This window comes from Spermophilus citellus (genome assembly GCF_964194105.1).
Source record: "Spermophilus citellus genome assembly, chromosome: 3".
In the NCBI taxonomy this organism is placed as follows: Eukaryota; Metazoa; Chordata; class Mammalia; order Rodentia; family Sciuridae; genus Spermophilus; species Spermophilus citellus.
The window spans coordinates 78,232,323-78,252,413 of record NC_138184.1 but is presented as its reverse complement, the minus strand read 5'-3'; the positions used below and the strand labels follow the sequence as shown (position 1 = coordinate 78,252,413).

The window sequence follows — 20,091 nt, the reverse complement described above, 5'->3', positions numbered from 1 at the left end:
TCTTTGTATACTCTGGATATTAGGGCTCTATCTGAAGTGTGAGGAGTAAAAATTTGTTCCCAGGATGTAGGCTCCCTATTTACCTCTCTTATTGTTTCTCTTGCTGAGAAAAAACTTTTCAGTTTAAGAAAGTCCCATTTGTTGATTCTTGTTATTAACTCTTGTGCTATGGGTGTCCTATTAAGGAATTTGGAGCCTGTCCCCACAATCTGTAGATCGGAACCAACTTTTTCTTCTATCAGACGTAGAGTCTCTGGTTTGATATCTAGCTCCTTTATCCACTTTGAGTTGACTTTTGTGCGTGGCGAGAGGAGGGGATTTAGTTTCATTTTGTTGCATATGGATTTCCAATTTTCCCAACACCATTTGTTGAAGATACTATCCTTTCTCCATTGCATGTTTTTAGCTCCTTTATCAAATATAAGATAGTTGTAGCTTTGTGGATTAGTCTCTGTGTCCTCTATCCTGTACCATTGGTCCACCCGCCTGTTCTGGTACCAGTACCATGCTGTTTTTATTACTATTGCTCTGTAGTATAGTTTGAAGTCTGGTATCACTATACCGCCTGATTCACACTTCCTGCTTAGAATTGTTTTTGCTATTCTGGGTCTTTTGTTTTTCCATATGAATTTCATGATTGCTTTATCTATTTCTACAAGAAATGCCATTGGGATTTTGATTGGCATTGCATTGAACCTATAGAGAACTTTTGGTAATATCGCCATTTTGATGATGTTAATTCTGCCTAACCATGAACAGGGTATATTTTTCCATCTTCTAAGATCCTCTTCTATTTCTTTCTTTAGGGTTCTGTAGTTTTCATTGTATAGATCCTTCACCTCTTTTGTTAGGTTGATTCCCAAGTACTTTATTTTTTTTGAGGATATTGTGAATGGAGTGTTTTTCCTCATTTCCATTTCAGAAGTTTTGTCGCTGATATACAGAAATGCCTTTGATTTATGTGTGTTGATTTTATATCCTGCCACATTACTGAATTCATTTATTAGTTCTAGTAGTTTTCTTGTAGACCCTTTTGGGTCTTCTAGGTATAGAATCATGTCATCCGCAAATAGTGATAATTTAAGTTCTTCTTTTCCTATTTTTATGCCTTTAATTTCTTTCGTTTGTCTAATTGCTCTGGCCAGTGTTTCCAGAACTATATTGAATAGAAGTGGTGATAGGGGGCATCCCTGTCGTGTTCCAGATTTTAGAGGGAATGCCTTCAATTTTTCTCCATTCAGAATGATGCTAGCCTGAGGCTTGGCATAGATAGCTTTTACAATGTCGAGGTAAGTTCCTGTTATCCCTATTTTTTCTAACGTTTTGAACATAAAGGGATGCTGTACTTTGTCAAATGCTTTTTCTGCGTCTATTGAGATGATCATATGGTTCTTCTCTTTAAGCCTATTGATGTGGTGAATAACATTTATTGATTTCCGTATATTGAACCATCCTTGCATCCCAGGGATGAATCCTACTTGATCATGGTGCACAATTTTTTTGATATGCCTTTGTATCCGATTCGCCAGAATTTTATTGAGGATTTTTGCATCTAGGTTCATTAGAGATATTGGTCTGTAGTTTTCTTTCTTTGAGGCGTCTTTGTCTGGTTTCGGAATCAGGGTGATGTTGGCCTCATAGAATGAATTTGGAAGAGCTCCCTCCTTTTCTATTTCCTGAAATAACTTGAAAAGTACTGGTATTAATTCTTCTTTAAAGGTTTTGTAGAACTCCGCTGTATACCCATCCGGTCCTGGGCTTTTCTTGGTTGGAAGTTTTTTAATTGCTTCTTCTATTTCATCTATTGATATTGGTCTGTTTAGGTTGTGAGTTTCCTCCTGACTCAGTCTGGGCAAATCATATGACTTAAGGAATTTATCGATGTCTTCATTTTCTTCTATTTTATTGGAATATAGGTTTTCAAAATAATTTCTAATTGTTTTCTGTATTTCTGAAGCGTCTGTTGTAACATTGCCTTTTTCATCCCGTATGTTAGTGATTTGAGTTCTCTCTCTTCTTCTCTTCGTTAGTATGGCTAGGGGTCTGTCGATCTTATTTATTTTTTCAAAGAACCAACTTTTTGTTTTGTTAATTTTTTCAATAGTTTCTTTTGTTTCAATTTCATTGATTTCTGCTCTGATTTTAATTAGTTCTTGCCTTCTGCTACATTTGCTCTTGTTTTGCTCTTCCTTTTCTAGGGCTTTGAGATGAAGTGTGAGCTCATTTATTTGTTGGTTTTTCCTTTTTTTGAGGAATGACCTCCAGGCGATGAATTTCCCTCTTAAAACTGCTTTCATTGTGTCCCATAGATTCCGATATGTTGTGTCTGTATTTTCATTTATCTCTAAGAATTTTTTGATTTCCTCCTTTATGTCTTCTATAACCCATTGATCATTTAGTAACGTATTGTTCATTGTCCATGTGATGTAGGATTTTTCCTTCCTTCTCTTATCATTGATTTCCAGTTTCATTCCATTATGATCTGATAAAGTGCATGGTATTATCTCAACCCCTTTATATTTACTGAGGGTTGCCCTATGGCATAATATATGATCTATTTTTGAGAAGGTTCCATGTGCTGCTGAGAAAAAAGTATATCCACTTGATGATGGTTGATATATTCTATATATGTCAGTTAAGTCTAAGTTATTGATTGTGATATTGAGGTCAATAGTTTCTTTATTCAACTTTTGTTTGGAGGATCTGTCCAATGGTGAGAGAGGTGTGTTGAAGTCACCCGTGATTATTGTGTTGTGGTCTATTTGATTCTTGAACTTGAGGAGAGTTTGTTTTATGAACGTCGCAGCACCATTATTTGGTGCATAAATATTGATAATTGTTATGTCTTGTTGGTGAATGGTTCCTTTTAACAGTATATAATGTCCTTCCTTATCCCTTTTGATTAACTTAGTCTTGAAGTCGATTTTATTCGATATGAGAATGGCCACGCCTGCTTGCTTACGAGGACCGTGTGCTTGGTATATTTTTTCCCAACCTTTTACCTTGAGCCTGTGTATGTCTTTTCCAGTCACATGTGTCTCCTGGAGGCAGCATATCGTTGGATTTGTTTTTTTAATCCATGTTACCAGCCTATGTCGCTTTATTGGAGAGTTTAAGCCATTAACATTTAGGGTTACTATTGATATATGGTTTGTACTTCCTGCCATGTTTGATTATTTATCTCTTTTTTTTTCCTTAATTTAGTTTGTTTCTCCATGATTAGCTTTCCTCCCATCCTCTGTCTTTACTGAGGCACTTCCCGCTGATGGTTTTGGTTATTGTTTTCCATTTCTTCCTCGTGTAGAGTTTTGCTCAAGACGCTTTGCAATGCTGGTTTTCTGGCTACAAATTCTTTTAGCTTTTGTTTATCATGGAAGATTTTTATTTCGTTGTCGTATCTGAAGCTTAATTTTGCTGGATACAGGATTCTTGGTTGGCATCCATTGTCTTTCAGTGTTTGAAATACATTGTTCCAGGATCTTCTCGCTTTCAGCGTCTGTGATGAAAAATCCGTTGTCAACCTTATTGGATTACCCCTAAATGTAATCTGCCTCTTTTCTCTTGTAGCTTTTAATATTTTCTCTTTGTTCTGTATATTGGATAGCTTCATAACAATGTGTCTTGGCGTTGGTCTATTGTGATTTTGTGTGCTCGGTGTCCTGTATGCATCTACAATTTGTATATCTGTATCCTTTTTTATTTCTGGAAAGTTTTCTGTAATTATTTCCTTCAGTAAGTTACCCATTCCCTTGGCATGAATCTCTGTGCCCTCCTCTATCCCGATGACTCGTAAGTTTGGTTTTTTTATGTTATCCCAAACCTCTTGGATGTTTTTCTCGTGGTTTTTTACCAGCCTATCTGAGTTGGCTAGACTCTTTTCAAGGTGATATATTTTGTCTTCATTATCTGACGTTCTGGCTTCTACTTGCTCCACTCTGTTAGTGATACTCTCGATTGAGTTTTTAATTTGGTTTATCGTTTCCTTCATTTCTAGAATTATTGTTTGATTTTTTTTAATAATTTCTATCTCCTGATAAAGATGCTTAACTTCCTCTTTTATCTGTTTTTGTAATTCATTTTCAATGTGATCTTTAAGGTTCCTTTCCATCTGTCTAAGGTGTTCCTTGAGTTCTTTATATGGCCATTTTTCTGATGGCTCCAGGTCCTCCTGAATATTTAGGCTGTCTTTCATTGTTTGTATTCCTTTTCTTCCTTGCTTTTTTATGCTCATGATACTTCTTGTTCTGTTTGACTGTTGAGTTACTGTTTACTCTTATAAGTTTATTTGATGCTTGGGAGGAGAGGTATTAGAAGGGAAGGGAAGAAGTCACTAAAGAGAGCAAGTGTAGGCAGGTGGAGTTCAAGAGAGGGGGAATAAGAAAGTTGAAAAGAAATGAAAAGACAAAAGAAAAAAAAAGTGAGAAGAGAGAAAAAATGAAAAAATAGAAATTTAAAACAAACGAAAAAAAAAATTATAATGGTAATAAAAAATGGAACTTGAAGTTTAAAAAATAATAGTAATAATAATAGAATAAGAAAAATTAACAAAAAAAAATTGAAACCATTAGTAAGAAAGTTAAAGAACACAACAACGTCAACTACAAAAAGTGAGAATAAAAAAAAATACTAATAATAATCTTTAAAAAAATAAAAAAAAATTACTAATAATAAATGCAGTCATAAAGCTCGATTGAGTTCTCTTCCAGTGGGTGGAGCTATGCCCACTGGGCCAGGCTTCTCCTCTTGATAGGTGGGAGCCAATCACTGTGCCTCAGCTCTTCTTCCCAGACTGTGGGGGTCTCCAGTCCTGAATGCCTGGGTCCTTTTCTTGTGGTTCCTCAATGCGGGCCCCACTCGCCTGTGGTGCTTATCGCATTACTGTCTACACGTCGGGTCTGCTGCTCCTGGGAGCCCTGTTTTCATGGATGTCTGGGCACACCCTTTCTGTTTGCCTCCCTCAGGCCCTAAGTTTGTAGGGTTTGGGGCTGAGGACCCCCAGCGAATTTGTTTGCCCTCAGGTAGCAACTCCCCTGGTAGGTGGTGCAAGGGACCTCTGTTGTCGGCCCTGGTGGGGGCGATAGCCGGAAATTCTGTGCCGCTAGTCCCACATCACTCCCGATTCCCTGGGTCTGGCTATGGTGCTCTGTTTTTTTTTTTTTTTTTTTACCTCTGTGAGATCATGTGGGCCGACTAGTTATTTCAGCTGGGTCGTTAGTGCTGAGTCACTAGAAGCAGGCGATCCGGGGCTTAAACGCCGCAGATACGTGCTCAGTGTGCGTTTTCTGAGGGGCCCAAAGTGTACGCCCTAGCTCCACGTCAGCTCAGCATTGCCTAGTGATCCTGAGCAAATAGGCTTTAGATAGCAGCGCCGCCGCCGCAGCCTCCGCTGTTCCTCGGCCCGGTGCCTAGCTCCCGGGGCCCAAGCGGCTGCCGCCGCGGCTCTCCAACCGCCTCCTCCGGAGCACGGGTCCTCTCGCAGGGGGATGCCGAATGACCCAGCCTTCGGAGGACAGGGCTCGGCACGCCGCCCCGTTTTAGTCTCTAGCTGCTGCAGCTAGACCGAGTAGACAGGGCCCTCAAGGCAGCATGCCGGAAGCAAATGGCGGCTCCCGCGGAGTGGATTTTCGCCCCGAAACCCCAGCCCAGCCAACAATTTCAGTCCACTAATTCTCCCTGTATAGACAATATTAAAAAAAAAAAAAAAAAAAAAAAAGGGCGGGGTGTACTGAGCTTTCTTAGCCTCAGGTACTTAGGATCCACTGCTGATTACCCATTCAGCTTCTCTTCGGGGAGCGAAGTGGAAGAGGAAGCAGATGGGCGCAGAGCGCCCGTGGCTCTGAGGAGAAAAGCGTCAGGGAGCCAAGCGTTTCTTTTTCAATCTTTTTGGTTTTTTTTGCTGCTTGGCCTGGTGGTCCACTACAGATTAATGGTGAAAGGAGCTCTAACAAGCTGCGCAAAGTCTCGATTAAAGCCTCTGCTCTGAGCTCCAGGCTCAGCACTTCAGCCACCCCCGTACGCAGCCCAGTTCACTATTTCATAGAGGCTTGGTTAGATTCCCTTCACGTCGCCTCCTGGGCTGGGCGGGCTGGGGGCTGTTTGATGAGCGGGCGGAGACCCTTCTTGCCACGCCAGGTCCTGCAGCCAGGGGCCGTTTGCAGAACGGGCAGGCAGCGGGGACCCTTCCCAACGTGCCAGGTCCCGGCTCCGGGGGCCGTTTGCAGAACCTGGGCGGGCAGCGCCGGCTGGCAGTGGGACTAGTCCTCTGCACCGCGTGGCCAAGATTCACTCCTCTGGGACAAACTGTCACCTCTAATCAACTTACTAATTTCCGGCAGGTCTCTTTTCAGCGGAGTTTTGCTCGAAGTTCATCAGTAGGTAGAATCTGGGTGTATTAATGGATCTTTTTGATCCCGTTACTGTAGAGATACTGAACGTGCTGTTTCCTCGCCGGCCGCCATCTTTCCTCCTCTAAAAATATTTTTTTTAAAAAGAATGATGGGGTTGGGTTGTAGCTCAATGGTAGAGCACTCGCCTAGCATATGTGAGGTTCTGGGTTCGATTCTCAGCACCACATATAAATAAATAAAGGTCCATTGCTAATTAAATATATATATATATATATATATATATATATATATATATATATGAAAAAAGAATGATAATACTGAGAACCAAGGCATTCAGGTTTCAAAATTCATGCTTCTTTTCAGGTGATCCAATATTTTGTCAACTAAGTTTTCAAAATTTGTTGAAAGCCAACATTACTCATATATGTTACACATCTATTATTTCATAAATTTACTTTCCCCATAAAAGACCTTTGATAAACATCCAAAATATTCAGGTTAATTATATTTGAAATGGAGCTGAAAGAAATACTGGTATCAAATAAATATATTTGAAATGGAGCTGAAAGAAATACTGGTATCAAATAAATATATTTGAAATGGAGCTCAAAGAAATACTGGTATGGTTTTTCACTGTGACCTCAAGCATTTAAGTATTACAAGTTATTCAGCCAACACAACAAAGTTAAAATCATAAAGGCACAGCATGTATTGTAAATAAATCAAAACAACAGAATGTGTAACACAAAGACAGAGCAGTGGCACATTAAAGGAAAACTAGCTGAATGCAAACAATTGACTACTGCAGAGCATAAAATTAAAACAGTTCAAGTGAGACAAAGTGATGGAGAGGTCACCATGAAGGTGCCAACTGATGATTCTGCTGACCACTGTTGTCCAGAATGGAAATAAAAAAATCATATTTGTAAAAACTTTGATAGGTATACAATTATCTCTAGTATTACAAAAAAATAAAGATTTCCAATGCATCTGCCTTCTCTGAATAGAATAAAGCTCTAAGTTTGTCTGTCAACTGGTGTTTCGATTACACATAATTTTTACCTCTGAATTTTTTGGGTTGACATTAATGACTGTAACAACCAAAATTAGTCCATGATGACATGTTTTTAAAAACTTTTTAAAAACTTACTACTCAGATATTAGAACAATTATCAATTTTTTTTACAGTATCAAATTTGTCAAATTTGCATTAAGGTCATGTGCACACATCATGTAATTCAAAGCCTCAACTCATTTGTCCCTGTCATATCTTCTTTCACACACACACACACACACACACACACACACAATTTTTTTCATCAGCAGTCTTGTATAGTAAAAGTGTCTAGCTTTTGTTCATTTTTTATGCAATACACTTCTATCTACAATTTCATTACATGCATACAGCAAAAAGGAAATTATGGGGTTTACATCCTTCATGATAATTTTATATATAGGGAGGTTTAAAACAGTCCTTCAACAGTTTGCCTAGTAATGTGACACAGAATGATTGTATCTTGTTCTCAAAATTTTAATAAGGAGGTATAAAATACAGGTTCAGTAATTTTAAATCAAGTATCCATCTTTTAAAAAATAGTGTTGCAGCATTGTTCTTTGCATTACTTTTAAAAACTTTTTAAGTTTTTCTCTCATGGCACAATCTTCTAATACTTCATATATTAAAACATTGCAACTTCTGCCCTTGGAAGGGCTCTGTAGTGACTGAATGGCATATAAATTTTTTATTGATTTTATATATTTACATATACGACAGTGGAATGTATTCCAATTCTTATTACGCATATAGAGCACAGTTTTTCATACCTTTGTATATTAAGTATGTTCACACCGACGGCGACGGCGGCTGGGTGAGATCCTTGGCGGCGGTGGAGGCGGCCGCGGCGGGGAAGGAGGCGGCGGCGGTGGCTGAGGAAGAGGAGTGGCGGCACCGGCGGCGGGGACCAGTGCCGGGATGGCGGAGGTACCGCCTGGGCCTAGCAGCCTCCTCCCACCACCAGCACCTCCGGCCCCGGCGGCGGCGGAGCCCCGTTGCCCCTTCCCGGCGGGGGCTGCCCTCGCCTGCTGCAGCGAGGACGAGGAGGACGACGAGGAGCATGAAGGCGTTGGCGGCAGGAGCCGGGCGGGCGGCGAGGCGACGGCGGCGGCCAAGAGGCATCCGTGCCTCCGCTGCCCGGAGCCGCCGCAGGAGCAGCAGCAGCTCAACGGATTGATCAGCCCCGAACTGCGACACCTCCGGGCGGCCGCTTCCCTCAAGTGCAAGGTCCTGAGTGCAACCGAGGCGGCCACGAGCACGGCCAACCCCGACGGGGGCCCCAAAGCGACTGCAACAAAGGGAGCCGGGGTACACTTGGGCGAGAGAACCCTTCACTCCCTCCCCAATAATGCAAGAACTGCGCTCCCCAGCCTGGCAGAGGCAGCGGCTGCGAGCGACCCCGCGGCGGCCCGCAATGGACTGGCCGAGGGCGCGGAGGAGGAGGAAGACGAGCAGGTGCGGCTGCTGTCTTCGTCCCTGACCGCTGGTTGCAGTTTAAGAAGTCCCTCGGGCCGGGAGGTCGAACCTGGCGAGGATCGGACGATATGATATGTCCGATATGAATCCGAGCTACAAATGCCCGATATCATGAGACTGATCACCAAAGATCTGTCTGAAGCCTACTCCATTTATACGAATAGATATTTTATCCACAACTGGCCACAGCTGTGCTTCTTGGCCATGGTAGGGGAGGAGTGTGTAGGTGCCATCGTTTGCAAGTTGGATATGCACAAAAAGATGTTCCGCAGAGGTTATATACACCCATGTTAGCTGTGGATTCCAAATACAGGAGAAATGGCATTGGTACTAACTTGGTTAAGAAAGCTATATATGCCATGGTTGAAGGAGACTGTGATGAGGTTGTTTTGGAAACATAAATAACAAATAAGTCTGCTTTGAAACTTTATGAAAATCTTGGTTTTGTTCGAGATAAGAGGCTGTTCAGATACTATTTAAATGGAGTTGATGCACTGCGACTTAAACTGTGGCTGCGTTGAGAAATTGACATCAAGGAACAACTTCCAACAACACAGAATCGACATTTGCATGCAATGCAATTTGTACAGAATTGCTTTGCAGGTGGATTTAGTAATTTCCATGCAGCTCTTACCTGTCAGTGTCTCATTAAGTGTCGCACAATATTTGTTGCACTTTGGCATGGCGCATTTATTCTGAATTAAAAGAGATTGTTTTAAACTTCAAGAGTTCTTTTGGTACCAACAAGATGTGCCAGTTGATAGCCAAGATTTGTTCATTTTCAGAGTCTGCTGACAATATTATTTGCATAGTGATCATTTTATCACAGAACCAGTAAATGGAACATGATTTTTGTTCCTTAAAAAAGCCAATGTAGATTGTAAAAGTCTCTAAGTATACTAACATTTCACACAAACCTGCCATAGTTTTCTGAAAGGGGTGAGGGAAAAGCTTCAATTTTAGGTTTTATTTTTTCAATATTAAATTTTCCATTCTTGAATATTGGTACCTCAGTGATTAGTGAATGAAAAAAAAATGTAGGATGGGGTATTGTTTTACAATAAGTAAAGATAACAATTAAATTTCGTCTGCCAGTGCCTGTGTAGATAAGTATATTTGTCTTCATCTCTAGGTTTTGAATGCATGCTGTCTTTTCCTTTTCTTTAAGGCTTTTACAAGAAAACTTTGTTTTTATTTAAATTCTAAATTTGATAATAAATTATTTCAGATTTTTATAATTTGGATACTTTTTCCAGGTGAGTGACAGAGTGGTTTACTTTAGAAGTCCCTTCTTTCTTTACAGTAAGAGGTTGAAATCTATTTGGAAAACCTTAGAGGAATGGCTCAAAAGGGATGAGAAAAGTTGAGAGAGCAGGGAATTGCTGGGTTTTGGATGCACTTTTTTGTTTTGCTTTGTTTTTTTGGAGAGGGAATTTTTGGAAAAGAACAGAAAATTAATGTAAATTGGTGTGATTTGATTTAATCAAAATTATTGCTAAGCTGTGAAGAACAGCTTTTATAAAGTAGCTGGAATTTTTTTCCCACTTAACTTGGATTCACGTTGCTTTTGTTTCTTAACATGCTTCACTTTTGATTCTTCATCTTGGAAATAAATTTCAAGGTGCATTGTATCCATTTTAAGCTGCTTTTATTTTCTTTTCACTTGTCTGAGCAGATTGTCGGGGGAGCTTTGCTTTGTTCCTCCAGAAACACACAAAAGGGAAAAATGAAAATCTTTTCTAAATGAGTTCTTTGGGTTTTCTGAACAGCTACCATGTTTATTAATTACATTGTGTTTTGGCTAATCAGTGCAATGTAACGAATTTTCAAGTTAATTGCTTTCAGTTGAGTCGGTAAATCTGTGATGGATAATTTATTTAACTGGAAAACCTAGGTACCCATAAGAAAAAAAAGATTCATTCTCTGTGAAAACTCTTTTGTAGGAATCTATGTTGTCATTTTCATTTGGATATACTTCTGCTCTAGGATTTGGTTTGAATATTTTATGAGTATAATTACTGTATTTTTAAAACCCTACCTCCATTAACAGTTGGTAAAGGCCCCTTTTCAGGAAAGTTTGTTGCTTTTTTTTTTTTTTTTTTTTTTTTTTTTTTTAAGGAAAGCTGCTCTTTGCTCAGTATAGTGTTTTCAAAGTGAACATGATTACAAGAACTTTTAAAATAAACAATTTATATTTGATGAAAACTAAAGTTCCTCCTGGTGGGATCATTTATAATTCCTTATTTTAAAGAAAACATTTCCATTTTACATTTTATTTAAAAGCTTAATGTTAATGGGCAGAATATTGGTTCTATCAACAAATATCACCACCATAGTATTCAGCTTTTCAGCTGACCAGTTTGAGTCTGTTTTTGATCAAACTTCATTTGGGCTCTAGCATTTAGAAGAATGCCAGTCATATCGATGCTTCTGTTATTATTTTTTAATAAGAAGGAAATTAGCTGAAACAGTGTTACATGTGTCATCAAGTTATATTTCATAGCCTTATATTTGGTTCTTAGGTAATGATTGTTGTTGAATGTACATTTGATTGACTCAAATAATGGGGACAGTTGTAGATACATGCTAATTATCAGTTCAACCATTTTTTAATGTTTTTGCCAGAATGTTAAGGAAACCCTAACTACTGACCTTTAACCCCAGAATTGCTGAATTAACTAAATTGATTGCTTGGGCATTTGTAAACATGACCTTAACCATGTGACTAAAAAGTGAAATGGATGCCATATTGTTCAGCTGGTGTATGTTTAATATCAGTGTACCTTATGTCTTTAATTAGGTGTGCAAAAATTGTTCACCTAAAATTTTAATCTCTAGTATGATAATCCAGCACCAAAATTAAAAGTCTCTCTTCCAGTTGAAATAGCATCAAACATTCACTTACTTTGATAACAGACTTACATTTTTCTCATATCAGCTTGAAACAGTTCCATTTATAATTGATAGAGTGGGTTCACTTGGCTAAAACTGAGCAAAATTGGTGCAACTTTCTTTTAATGGGGTGCTGCCTCTTTAAGACTGACTGTACTTTATCCACTGACACTGGTTTAGCAGTTGGTACTGCTGAACATTTTTATACATGCTACCATGAAGCTATATATGTTAGTGTTAAAGAAGCTAACGGGTATACTATCATTTTTGGTATGTGGGCTATTATTTCCCTTACCTTGGGATGAAGCTACTTACTCTAGAGAAGTCCACAGATCAGAAACCAGACAGTAGTTTTTGAAGTTGAAGCCAGCAAAATAAGAAAAAAGTACTATTAAAAAATTGGTTTTGATATTTTTTGCCTCTCCCTTCTCCAAATTACCCTCCCCCCTTGCGCGACAAATCTATGTAAAGGAGTTTGTTTGTCACGTTTCAACTTTACCTTGCCCTGTGTTATGATGTTGGCTGACATGTATAAGACTGGATGTGTATATTTATTATGGTGTCTAAAAAATCATGAAGTTCATCACTTTGGAGGAGCGTAGATAAAATCAAATTAGTAGCGCATCAGAGTTATTTTTCAGTGCACCATGACATCATTAAAATGAGTGCTATAATGTTACAGGGCTTTCAGGTTTGTAAAAACATAACCATAAATTATATTGACGTCAGATATGAGTTGAGTATCTATAAAATATCACGTGTATCTCAAAATATTGGACTGCTGTTTGATGACTGGATATTGCTGCATAATTTTCTCTTATTGTCCCATATTCTTTTGGAGAGAGAGATTTAATGGGATTTGAAATGTGCAAGCTGTCTAAATAAGATGCAGTCAAATAAAGTATGGTTAAGTTGTGTTTGCATTTTTCTTTAAGATAAAAAAAAAGTGTTCACACCAATTCATGCCTTAACATAACTACTTTCTGGGTTTTTTTTGCATTACAATTCTTATCCCACATATATACCACAATTTTTTTCATATCTCAGCTTGCATATAAAGTATGTTGACCCCCAATTCAAGTCTTCATACATGTACTTTGAATAATAATGCCCATCACATTCCACCATCCTTTGTAATCCCCTGCCCGTCCCTTTACCTCCCTCTCCTCTTTTCTATCTAGAATTCATCTAATCAACCCATGCTCCCCCTCCCTACCCCACTATGAGTCAGCCTCCTTGTATCAGAGAAAACATTTGGCATTTTTTTTTTTTTGTGGATTGGCTAATTTCACTTAGCTTTATCTTCTCCAACACCATTCATTTACCTGCAAATGCCATGATTTTATTCTCTCTTATTGCTGAATAAAATTCTGTTGTGTATATGTGCAACATTTTTTAATCCATTCATCCACTGAAGGGCATCTAGGTTGGCTCCACTGTTTAGCTATTGTGAATTGTGCTGCTATAAACATTGATGTGGCTGTGTCCCTGTTGTATGCTGTTTTTAATTCCTTTGGGTATAGTCCAAGGAGAAGGGATACCTGAGTCAAATGGTGGTTCCATTCCCAGATTTCCAAAGAATCTCCATACTGCTTTCCATATTGGCTGCACCAATTTGCAGTCCAACCAGGAATGTATGAGTGTAGATTTTTCTCCACATCCTTGCCAACATTTTTGTTGTTTGTCTTCATAATAGCTGCCATTCTGACTGGAGTGAGATAATAACTTAGAATAGTTGTTTTTAGAGGGAGGGAGGGAGAGAGAGAGAGAGAGAGAGAGAGAGAGGATTTTAATATATATATATTTTTAGTTTTCGGGGGACACAACATCTTTGTTTGTATGTGGTGCTGAGGATCGAACCTGGGCTGCAAGTATGCCAGGTGAGTGCGCTACCGCTTGAGCCACATCCCCAGCCCAAACTTAGAGTAGTTTTGATTTGCATTTCTCTAATTGCTATAGATGATGAGCATTTGATAAATATATTTGCTGATTGATTATATATCCTCTTCTGAGAAGTGTTTTTTCAAGTCCTTGGCCCATGTGTTGATTGGGTTATTTGATTTTTTTTGTGTGTGTGTGCTTAGCTTTTTCAGTTCTTTATATATCCTAGAGATTAGTGCTCCATCTGATGTGTGAGGGGTAAAAATTTGCTCCCAGGATGTAGGCTCTCTGCTCACCTCACAGATTGTTTCTTTTGCTTACAAGAAACTTTTTAGTTTGATTCTATCCTATATATTGATTCTTGCTTTTAATTTTTGTGCTATAGGAGTCTTATTAAGGAAGTTGGGGCCTAATCCCACATGATGAAGATTAGGGCCTACTTTTTATTCTATTAGGCACAGAGTTTCAGGTTTCATTCCTAGGTTCTTGATCCATTTTGAGTTGAGTCTTGTGCATGGTAAAAGATAAGGGTTTAATTTCATATTGTTGCCTATGGGTTTCCAGTTTTCCTAGTACCATTTGTTGAAGATGCTCTCTTTTCTCCAGTGCATGTTTTTGGCACCTTTTTAAAATATAAGATAATTGTAATTTTGGGGGTTAGTCTCTGTGTCCTCTATTCTCTATCATTGGTCTACAAGACTGATTTGGTGTGACTAGCATGCTGTTTTTGATACTATTGCTCTGTAGTATAGTTTAAGGTCTGGTATAGTGATGCCACCTGCTTCACTTATCCTGCTAAGGATTGCTTTAGCTATTCTGAGTCTCTTATTTTTCCATATGAATTTCATGATTGATTTTTTTATTTCTATGAGGAATGCCATTGGAATTTTGATGAGAAATGCATTAAACCTGTATAGTGCTTTTGGTAGTATAGTCATTTTGATAATATTAATTCTGCCTAACCAAGAACAAGGTAGATCTTTCCATCTTCTAAGGTCTTCTTTGATTTCTCTCTTTAGGCTTCTGTAGTTTTTATTATACAGATCTTTCACCTCTTTTGTTAAGTTGATTCCCAATTATCTTATTTTTTTAGGTAACTGTGAATGGGGTAGTTTTCCTCATTTCATTCTTAGAGGATTTGACACTGATATATAGAAATGCCTTTGATTTATGGGTTTTGATTTTATATACTGGTACTTTGATGAACTCAATGACTAGTTCTAGAAATTTTCTGGTGGAGTTTTTGGGGTCTTCTAGGTACAGAATCATATTGTCAGCAAATAGTGCTAATTTAAGTTCTTCTTTTCCTATGTGTATCCCTTTAATTTCTTTCATCTGTCTAATTGCTCTGGCCATTGTTTCAAGAACTATGTTGAATAGAAGTGGTGAGTAGGGCATTCCTGTCTTGTTCCAGATTTTAGAGGGAATGCATTAAATTTTTGTCTGTTTAGAATGATGTTGGCCTGAGGATTAGTATAGATAGCCTTTAAAACATTGAGATGTGTTCCTGTTATCCCTAGTTTTTCTAGTGTTTTGAACTTAACTGGATGTTGTATTTTGTCAAATGCTTTTTCTGTGTCTATTGTGGTGACCATATGATTTTTACCTCTAAGTCTATTGATGGTGGTGTGTTATATTTTTTGATTTCCATATGTTGAACCAAACTTGCATCCCTGGGATGAATCCCACTTGATCATGGTGCACAAACTTTTTGATGTTTTTGTATTAGATTTGCCAGAATTTTAATGAGAAGTTTGCATCTATGTTCACTAGATATATTGGTCTAAAGTTTTCTTTTTTTATGTGTCTTTGCCTGGTTTGGAGATCAGGGTGATATTGGCGTCAAAAAATGAGTTTGGGATGACTGCCTATTTTACTATATCCTGAAATAAATTTAAGAGTGTTGGTATTAGTTCTTCTTTAAATGACTTGTAGAACTTGCCTGTGTAAATATCCGGTCCTGGGCTTTTCGTGGTTGGTAAGCCTCTGATGGCCTCTTCTATTTTCTCACTTGATATTGGTCTGTTTAAATTGTTTATATCTTCCTGACTTGATCTGGGCAGATCATATGACTTAAGAAATCTGTCAATGCCTTCAATGCTTTCTATTTTATTGGAGTTTAAGATTTCAAAATAATTTCTAATGACCCTCTGTATTTCTGTAGTGTCAGTTGTGATGTTACCTTTTTCATCACGTATGCTGGTAATTTGAGCTCTCTCTTCTCTTCATTAGCGTGGCTAAGGGTCTATCAATTTTATTTATTTTTTCAAAGAACCAACTTTTTGTTTTGTCAATTTTTTCAATTGTTCCTTTTGTTTTGATTTCATTGATTCCAGCTCTACTTTTAATTATTTCTTGTCTTCTTCTGCTTTTGCTACTGATTTGTTCTTCTTTTCCTAGGGCTTTGAGATGTAGTGTGAGGTCATATATTTTTTGACTTTTTTTTAAGAAATGAATTCCATGCAATGAATTTTCCTTTTAGTATTGCTTTCATAGTTTCCCAGAGATTTTGATATGTTGTGTCTATGTTCTCATTTACTTCTAAGAATTTTTTAATCTCCTCCTTGATGTCTTCTGGAACCCATTGTTCATTAAGTAGCATATTGTTTAGGCTCCAAGTGATGGAGAAAATTTTGTTTTTTATTTTGTTGTTGATTTCCAATTTCATTCCATTATCATCCAATAAAATGCATGGTAGTATCTCTAACTTTTTGTATTTGCTAAGAGTTGCTTTGTGGCACATTATATGGTCTATTTTAGAGAAGGATCCATGTGCTGCTGAGAGGAAAGTGTATGCACTTGGTGCAGGTTGAAATATTCTATATATGTCAGTTAAGTCTAAGTTATTGATTGTGTTATTGAGTTCTATAGTTTCTTTATTCAACTTATGTTTGGAAGATCTATCCAGTGGTGAGAGAGGTCTGTTAAAGTCAACCAAGATTATTGTGTTGTGGTCAATTTGACTCTTGAACTTGAAAAGAGTTTGTTTGATGATCATAGCTGCACCAATGTTTGGGGCATATATACTTATGATTGCTATGGTTTATTGGTGTAGGGTTCCTTGAGCAGTATGTAATGTCCATATTTATCCCTTTTGATTAAGTTTGACTTGAAGTCTACTTTATTTCATATGAGTATGGAAACCCCTGCTTCCTTACACAGTCCATGTGAGTGGTATGATTTTTCCAAACCTATTACTTTTAGTTTGTATATGTCTTTTCATATCAGATGAGTTACCTGCAGGCAGCATATTGTTGGGTCTTTTATTTTGTCCAATCTGCAACCCATGTCTTTTTGTTGTTGTTGTTAAGTATAAGCCATTAACATTTAGGGTTACTATTGAGACATGGTTTGTATTTCCAGCCATATTTGTTTATTTTTGTTATTTAACTTGACTTGGTTTTCCTGTTTGATTAGTTTTTTCCTTTATTGCATACCTCCCTCTGTTGATTTTCATTGCTGTTTTTCATTCCTGTTCATGAAATCTTTTGCCAAGGATGTTTTGTAGCACCAGTTGTCCAGTTATAAATACTTTTGTTTATCATGGAAGGTTCCTATTTCATTTTCAAATCTAAAGCTTAATTTTGCTGGATATAAGATTCTTGGTTGGCACCAATTATCTTACAGAGCTTGATATATGTTGTTCCAGGATCTTCTAGCTTTCAGGGTCTGGGTTGAAAAATCTGCCATTATCCCAATTGGTTTTCCCCTATATGTAATCTTATTCCTTTTTCTCGTGGCTTTTAAAATTCTCTCCTTATTCTGTATGTTGGGCATTTTCATTATACTGTGCCTTGATGTGACTCTGTTGTGATTTTGTACATTTGGCATCCTGTAGGCTTCTTGAATTTGGATTTCCAATTTATTCTTCATGTTTGGAAATATTTCTGGTATTATTTCATTGAATAGATCATATATTCCTGTGATTTGGTCCTCTAAGCCTTCTTCTATCCCAATAACTCTTAAATTTTAGCTCTTAAATAACTCTGAAATTTTTAAAAAAATCATTTTTTTGGACTTTTGTTCTTTGCATTACTTTTAAAACATCTTCTTAAGTTTTTCTCTCATGGCATAATCTTTGTATACTTCAGATATGAGAGGAAATGTATTTTAAAAAATGCACCTTCTGCCCTTGTAGGGCACTGTAGTGACTGAACAGTACATGAAATTTGAATACTTTTCAAATCACTTCACCAAGACTTGCCTGACCAAGTTCATGAATGTTGCATCAGCACACAGTTCATTCAGAGAGAGTGTGACTTTTCTATGAGAAGAAAAGTTTCCTAGAACTCTTTCACTGTTACTCCCTCTGTCACTGTGTAGTCAAGGGCCATATGTCTCCCATGGAAGACTTCTTACCAGTCTCTTGGGGTAGACATTGAAAGATGATCAGTGCTTGGAATCATTTGGTCCCTAATACTTTACTATTATTCAGTACAGGTTCTAGAACCACTTTCATCCACACAGGGGTGGAGTTGGTGGACAAAAAGCTGAGCTGGAAGACAATGTTTTATTTGTATTTTGTTTGCCTAGATGGTAAGACAAATGAACAAACAAGTCCCTCATCTTGCTGCACTGACCACAGGAAAGCAAAGGCAATGATCACTTAAGTGATCAGCAGGCAGGATGGTCAGGTCATTATTGGGCAAATAGTTCAGAGATAGAAGTTCATAGGTTAGTTGCCAGTGTCAGCTCCACCTTCAGTCACAATCCTTTGGAAAGGATGGAGACACATATTGTGCCTTCGAACTTTAGTAAACACTGCACCTCACACACCATTCAGTTCAATAGGGTACTCAAGGACTGAAGTGGCTGATGCCAACATGTCAGGTATTTGTAGGGTGTGTAGATCAACCGAGCCTGTGGCCCTGGAGGGACAATCACAGCAGTAGTGTGAGGAGTTCCTTTTGGCATGACAGAGGTCTGTATTTGTCTGATCAAAGGCATTATGGTAGGGTCAGCTTGGAGACGAGTACTCAGGGTCACTGGTGAGAGAAAAGGTGCAGCCCCAGGTATGATCCTTGGAGCAGCTGGGCTGTTGCCACCAGAGAAAAGGCAAGGTTGGTGATTTCATGTTGGCACCTCTGCAGGTGTCATTCAGAATCAGAAGCTCATAACTGCTGTCTTTAGTTTTTCTTTGCTCTATTCTGAGCATCTTCTACAGTGATTAGTACATCTGAATCTTCATGTATATGCCCCCGATTCAGTTTGTTCTATTTGTTCCTCCTTCGCTTTATCTCTTACTGAGCCTTTGCCTCAGGCGATTGTCTTACATCCATTTTCTGTCTCAAGCTCTTTAGCTGTAAATCCTCTGGGGCCAAAGTTCCTACCAAGAAAATTAAAATCTAGATATTTAAATTTTTTGATTTTTTTTTTTACACGAATAGAGCACAGCTTTTCATTTCTCTGGTTGTACATGATGCAGAGTCACTCCATTTGTTAAATCATACCATACAAAAGGTAGTAATGCCTTTCTCATTCCACCATCTCACCCCCACACACCCTCCCCTCAACCTGCTCTCCTCTGCTCAATCCAAAATTTCTCATTCTTTCCTTGACTCTCCCCCAGAATATTATGGACCTGATCCACTTATCAGAGAATATATTTGGAACTTATTTTGTTCCATGACAGCCTCAAACTCTGTCCATTTACCTGCCAATGCTATAATTTCATTCTTCTTTAAGGCTCAGTAATATTCCACTCTGCATATGTACCAGTTTGTTTATACATTCAGCTGTTGAAGGGCAACTAGGTTGTATCCATGGATTACCTACTGTGAATTCAGCTGCTATGATCACTGATGTCACAGCATTACTATGGTGTGCTGGTTTTAAGTCTTTTGCATATACACTTAGGAGTGGGAAACCTGGGTCAAATGGTGGTTCCCTCAAAGTTTTCTAAGGAATCTCCAATCTGCTTTCCAAAGTGGTCACACCATTTTTTTAGTCACAAAAATCTGAATATTCTTTTACAGACACATTTAGTTTCTCTCATAACTGAACAATAGTTCCCACATAATCAGGCAATTTTGCACTCTTTTTCTTTTTTGTATGGCCATTTATTGTGTGTACATGTCTTTAGGTACTCTGCTAATTTCTTCCTCTGTCAACTGCTGGAAGTGGCTGAAGATCCTGCAGAATTTGGACAGGCTGCTCAAGAGCTCCTTGTCCTTCACCAACTGCATCAGGTTATCTGGGATTACCACTTCCCCTGACCATATTCCAGACTCCACAGATCACTTCACTCAATGCCATGACACCAGCACCAGACAGGAGGAATGGGCAGGGGCAACCCGTGGGCACTGTCTGCTGAGGACTCAGTGTGCCTCTCTGCACTGGCCCCTGCTCTGAGCACAGGGCTGAGCCCCATGGAGGCTTGTCTGTAAACTACAGTGAAAGTTGAGGAATGTGTATATATTACACTATAAGGAGATATAGTGA

The 20,091-nt window shown here is 38.4% G+C and overlaps 2 pseudogenes across 2 annotated transcripts; one reads left to right on the top strand and one right to left on the bottom strand.

Moving 5' to 3' along the window:
* The first annotated feature begins 8,203 nt into the window (after nt 1–8,203).
* LOC308644737 (N-alpha-acetyltransferase 30-like) lies at nt 8,204–10,999 on the top strand (annotated as a pseudogene). Its single transcript has one exon. The product of its transcript is annotated as an N-alpha-acetyltransferase 30-like (transcript).
* Nucleotides 11,000–18,325: 7,326 nt separating this feature from the next.
* Nucleotides 18,326–19,068, bottom strand: LOC308643369 (KH domain-containing RNA-binding protein QKI-like; annotated as a pseudogene). The gene has a single exon. The product of its transcript is annotated as a KH domain-containing RNA-binding protein QKI-like (transcript).
* Between the last annotated feature and the right edge of the window lie 1,023 nt (nt 19,069–20,091).